Source organism: Montipora foliosa, chromosome 10, assembly GCF_036669935.1.
Source record: "Montipora foliosa isolate CH-2021 chromosome 10, ASM3666993v2, whole genome shotgun sequence".
Classification (NCBI taxonomy): Eukaryota; Metazoa; Cnidaria; class Anthozoa; order Scleractinia; family Acroporidae; genus Montipora; species Montipora foliosa.
In genome coordinates this window covers 9454118-9460654 of record NC_090878.1, presented here as the reverse complement: position 1 = coordinate 9460654, position 6537 = coordinate 9454118, and positions in this window count along the sequence as shown.

Genomic DNA, 6537 nt, shown 5'->3' with positions numbered 1-6537 from the left:
GTTGCCGTCACGGTCGTCGTTGATTAAGTTCTCTATTGATTTCGCGGAAACTTGTACGCCTTTTTCGGCGTAGTCGCCATATTTCAGAAGTTTTATTAAATATTTTGAAAAGCGCGCCAACAAGGACTTGCCGCGTCCCATTTGATCCCGCCATATGGGCTGGAAGTGAAGTGTAATGCGTAGTACTTGTAATTTTTATTTGTTCTGCGCATACAATTTTAATCAGCCAATGAAATATATATTTGAATTTTTAGGTGCGACCGGAGCCTTTCGTTTCTTCGTTTCGCTGACCACATGGTCAAAAGAAACGGAGGGCTCTGGGGACGAAAATGAAGTGAAGTTACATTGACGTCATGTCACGCATGCGTAACAGAACATCAAGTAGAGGGAAATCAAGGAAACCTCTGCTATGCCTTTGAGCCTATTTTCCTTGGGCTTCTGCCGGCTTGCGTCGAGAGTGATAACAAACAAAGTCAAGTAGTTTAAGAGTATCCAGAAAATAAAAGTTCAAGTCAGTGGCACGCTGATGGTCTAATACAACTTAGCTGTTTTCGATTGTCTGTTTAAGTCTGTATTTTGCCTCCGCTACTGTACACATCCGGACTAACTCCGTTTATTCAATCTCAACAGATAACCGTGAGATGCAATAAAAAAACTATGAATATAGTGCGAAAACCAAGTAAACCAAAACCGGACACGTAAATCCCAAAGACCAGGCCCCAGTTGTTGAAAAGGTGGATAATGCTATCCACCAGATAAATCACTATCCAGTGGATACGTCATAGCGAAACCCGATCGCGATTGCGCTATCCAGTGGATAGTGAATTTATACAGTGGATAGCGCTATCTACCTTTTGAACAATTGGGACCAACAGGTGAATGGGGAAAAACAGGAAACGAGTCCACCAAAGCCCTGCTGTGGTACTTATATTTTTCCAAAAACGTTAATTGTTTTAACCCGCTCAACAGCAAACTGATGAAAAAGAAACTTGAAAATACCTTGTCTACGAGGTGAAAAGAGTTCGCTCGATAGGGCGCTTCACTTTAGTCTTGATGAAGATTATTCCACGCTGAAACTCTGTTCATATCCAGTTGCAAAGTTTACGCAGAATGATCCAAGCATTTCATCTTTGAAGAAATCTTTAAGTAAAGATAAAACAACTGAAACAAAATGAAAAAAAAAATCCTGTTCAAGTTTAAACTTTGAAAAATCGCCAGCTTATCCAAAGAAATAGAGGATATTAGATAGCCGCGTGGGGATGTGAAATTTCATTCGTAATTATCAGAAGTTCACGCCCTTGAAGCGTTTAACTTTGTTTCGGAGCTGGGGTTTTTTGAGTTTGACAATTTTCTTATTTGGATGTAACGTAACTCGTGCATTTTCCCACGCGTGGAGCTTCGGTCTTATTTTTGCCCAAATGTGGGCATAAAATCCCCAGCTTTGTTTCAAGGAAAAGAGTTGCAAGTTTCAAGCTTCAAGGTGATTAGCTTCTGTGTTTATATACTATAGCTCGATATTTAAGGATGCGTTCGATTGACCGAATCAAAATGCCCTTTCTAACCGTCATATCTGTATTTTTATCCTTGTTGCTTCAAAACGCCAGACATACCGTTTTAAATCATCACTCCACATATGCCGAAAGAGGGTCAATCTAACGCACCCAAAAAGTCTGTTAACATATCATTTAACGATTCGAAAAAGCAGTTTGCCCTGAGAATATTTCAATTGACTGATTACAAAACTTTCAGCTTTTCTTTCCAACTAAACTATAGAAGCTTTCTTACTTAAAATGAAATATAATGAATCAAAAAAATTGTTCTACGTGACTTTTTATCGGTCATCTTCCACACTGTTCAGTGTTCTGAATTTTATTTTAATATCAAGATTAACGAAAATTATTATGGGGAGTTTATCCAACATTCAAAAAATAGTCCACTTTAAAGAATACCATAATACACTTTGTTTGCTTTCCAAAATTCTTTGTATGCATTCTTTTTATTTTTTTCTTGGGGCAATTGTACGTCCAAAGAGACTGGAAACAATGCTCATGCAAAATTTTGGAAGGCACAGTATTTATCATACAAACGAAGAGTATTATGGTATTTTTTAAAAGTGACTTATTAGTGCCAAAAGAACGTCACTTTTAGGCCTGGTTTTCACTAGCGAGGCAAGCATAAGCACAAACAGCACACGCAGGCACAATTACTTGTTGTTTATTAGTGTCTATTGTTCGAACAAGAGGCTCTAATCAACTACAAGCTACTGAGTTTGCGTATGCTTCTTGTGCTTATGCTTGTTTCGATAGTGAAAACTAGGCTTAAAATTTAAAAATTCAAATTAACACTAACAATCAATCACAAGATCTGAATATTACTTCTCCTTACTGAATGACATACATGGAATTTGATGATGTATCCAGACAGAAAAAACCCCAGATGAGAAAATTTACATCAACCACTCTTGGGAGTCCAAGGCCGGGGTGAAGAGAGTGTAAAAACCAAGCTTTCGCCAATCTACAGCATCGTCAGGGGTAAGGTAAATAGTCGTTGAAAGCTTAGATTTTACACTAGTTTATCAATGAAAAAACGTATATATTTGAAGTAGAACTCATAGGCCTAAAAGAATTGACCTGCTCCAAATTCAGTGGCTTGATAGCTTAGTTGGCAAAGAATTGCACCAGCATCTCAGAGGTCATGGGTTCAAATCCCGCTGAAACCACCTGAATTTTTCAGGTTTCTATTGACCACTTTTATTAATAGAATGACTTTTACATTCCTTTGTATTTATGTTAATTAGACATACTGCCCTCATTTTGGAACAAATACTCTTTTGAATTTTGCTCGTCATAGTTAGGCAAAAAAGGCTTATTAGAATTAAAACAAAAGAATATTTTATGTGGCAGCCATTTATATGAAAGTGCTCTATAACACTGACAATAGGCTAGTTTCGAATAGACCAATTTCAATATATTAAAATTTAGTCCTAAACAAAAAGCCTTATCTCAAGGCTCTGGGGAGTAAATATAAGGAATTGAGTGAGTTTATTCCCCAGAGCCTCGAGGTAATGCCTTTTATTTAGGACTCAATTTTAAACATTGAAAGTGGGCTGTATATTGTGCAGCAACAAAAGAACAGAGTCAAGGTTGAGGTGAGTAATTTTCATTTTTCTTTGTTTTGAACAAAACAAAATGCAAATTATTCCCCTGAACCTAGACTCTGTTCTTTTGCTGCTACACTAGCATATAGATGGTTTTCACCTGATGTCACAGCGGCCATGTTGGTGCACAGAACAATAGAGAAAAAAGTCTTTTGGGAATTTGACTCTATTATAATGCAAAACATGAGCCATAATTTGCTATTGTTTTGTGCACCAACATGGCCGTCTCATCACATGATTGGAAACCATCTATTGCTTAAATAGACAATTTTACTGTTGCGTGCATGGTTACCTGGCCTATGAATGAAAGTGAGGCTGGAGTTGACCTTGTTTTCATTGAAACCTCACTGCTTTCTTAGGTAAATGCTTACTAATTAGCATGACAACAACACCATTAACATAAGAAAAGGAGGGAGGTCTGTATCATACCAAGGTCAACAACATCATTAACATAACATTTTGTTGTTGTTTTATTGTTGTCAACACCAGTTTCACTTTCATTTCAAGGCCTGGTAACTAAGCACACAACTGTAAAGGGGTCTATTGTCCTGACAGTTGTAAGTGCGGGGAAAACTTCTCACTTTGTTTAGTTTTGTCAGTAGCGTTAGACCTTATTTGAATGAAGTTTTTTCAAGAGGCTATACTGAGACAACAAACTAAAGATTACTTTCAAAAGTGTTTTCGATTTCAGGTTTTTTTTCGTTCCATCGTATCCACGCTGTACACTATAGACTCCAAGAATCAACTTTAACTTTTTGTAAGTTGATTAGTTGGAAAGACCTTTTAGAAAACTAAAAAAAGCGCAAAAGAAGACTGTTTCCTTTTGTGAACACACGAAAAAACCTTAAATCTGTTTATTTGCCTTTGCCTTTTTTAGCACTAAAATCAAAGAAATGTACTAATTAAAACGTGACATGCGTGCAGCACGTGCAAAACTATTTTTTTCTCGTCATAGACTACGTTAAACAACGTTGAAACCTTGTTTGCTTAATTTAAAAGCTCGCCAATAACCAAAAAAAAAATGAATGACATGAATATACTAGGAACAAAATTAATTTGTCATGTCTTACCGATGTAAAACTTTGGTTACTCTCTTCTGTTGTAAGAAATTCAAAGGGGTTTCCCGGAAAGTCTAGTTTCGCACAACAAATTCTCCTCAGTAAAATTTGAGGTTAACTCTTTGATACAAAAGGTTTCTGTTGTTATGAAACGCTCATTTATGGCAGGGGTTGATTAAGATTGTTTTCGTCGGGCCAATAAAACGTACCTTGTTATGTGAAGGAATTATCTCTTGAGAAATCCTCGAATCACTTCAAAATTGCCGCCGTTCCCAAATATCACAAACAACAGAACTTGAGGAAGGCTAGGCTACAAAGCACTGGAAAGGTCAATTCAATCCTCACGGGGGGTGTCAGGCTTCAATACAAAATCTACAGCCCCCTTCCAGCCAAAAAAAAAATTATACCCTTAATTGGATTTCTTTTTCAGTGAGTGATTAAGAATTAGTTCAACGTATACTATTCGATCATAAATAAATAAACAGTAGGATTCGTGGCATGACTTTGAAATAGATAATTGAATTATTTCAACATAAAAAATTTAACCTTTATTACATATTCATTCAATTAAAATAAAAATATAATTGAAGTATTTCAACTGCACAGGTTTGTTTACAGGTATTTTTGCGCGGCTTACTGAACATCCGGGAAAAGCAGATCTTAACAAGTGTTATTGAAATCCAAAAAGAAAGTTGGGGGTAACCTCGCATTTTTCGAAGATAACTAATCACCAATATTTGTAAAAAGTTTTAAAGCACAAAGCAATGTGTGGCGTTCTTTGCTAAATTGAAGCTTAATTATCTCTGAAAAATGCTTGGTTACTCCCAATTTTCTTTTTGGTTACCAAGAGTACTTGCTAAGTTCTGCTTTCTCTGCATAAATTTGAACCGCGAAAAAATAACCCTGTATTAATAAGCACTACCCATACGAAATCCGAGTATCTCGGGATGCGCAGAACGTATGCGCAATAACAATAGTAGGAAGCGAAATAAGGACTCCAATCAAATAAACCCCTCTGCAAATAGAAAAAGCTCTTCCACCACACGATTTTCACGATTTGAAAATGCCTCAGATAAGCGTCCGAGCGTTAATTTGTACATTGGATATAAGTTTCTTTTAGTTCATCTTCCAGCGACCTTTTGAAGCAAAAAAATCTTCCTTGAAATCGTTTCAGGACAGGAGCCTTGAGCGTTGCTTCTTTTCTAAGTTTTTAAATCTGACGGTGTCTCATACAGCGACGGCATCTGCTTCTGCAAGAACACACAACTTATAGCTTCCAGCTCGCATCTCTGTACTCTGTTTTCTCAGATCATCTCTATTTTGAACATTAACGGATTCTCTCGGCATGAATTGTCAACTTTGCTTCAACATTCGTTCTATTTCGTTGAATGATGTTGAACGATGTTGACTGCTCGGGTGGTCAAACGGTTTCAGTATCGATTTAACTTCTATTCAACATGTTTCAACACGGTTGAAAGGGAAGGGGGAGTGGGGGGGGGGGGGCAAATGGTTTTTCGATTCAACATGTTTCAACATGTTTGAGAGGGAAGCGGGGGTGGGGGGGCAAATGGTTTTTCGATTCAACATATTTCAACGCGGTTGAAAGGGAAGGGGGGGTGGGAGGGGCAAATGGTTTTTCGATTCAACATGTTTCAACGCGGTTGAAAGGGAAGGGGGGGTGGGCGTGGGGGCAAACGGTTTCAACACTGCTGTTCAACAAAATCGAATGGATGTTGAAGCAAATGTTGAAACCCGTTTGTCCGGGTCCCAAGTTAGCCAATCGATGTGCGTTTTCTCCTATTACATCACCAATGCATAATTATCTTGTGAATTTACGTAGGAAATAGCAACCCCAAAACTACTTGGTCTGAGAAAACGCATAATTAACCCTCTCTTAAACTAAAGGCACGTGTTGTACGCTCCAAGGCCTACAGGAACATTAGGAAACTAAAGTGGAAAAAACGGATCGAAAGGCCTTGGTTGTGTCAGACTCCAAAATACTATAAGAACTAACTAGTGGCTTTCTTGTTCGGAATTCGAGCGCAATGCCCAGTTCAAGGTAGCTTATATAGATCAATTAACGGTATTCCTCGTTCTGAGAAAGCGAGGTTTTCCATGGCGCCAGTTCAAAGACTTGAAAGTGTTTTCGAAAAGTCGTTTATGCCCTGAATTAAGTCCCAGCTAGGGCGGAGGACGAAAATTATTGAGAAATTTTCACTAAACGTTTTCACTACCTCAAAAACCAAAATTTGATTTGATTTGCGTTGATTGTTAATTTCAGTTTACAGTGTCCCCAATTAGTGCTCCAGCGCTAGAACGACT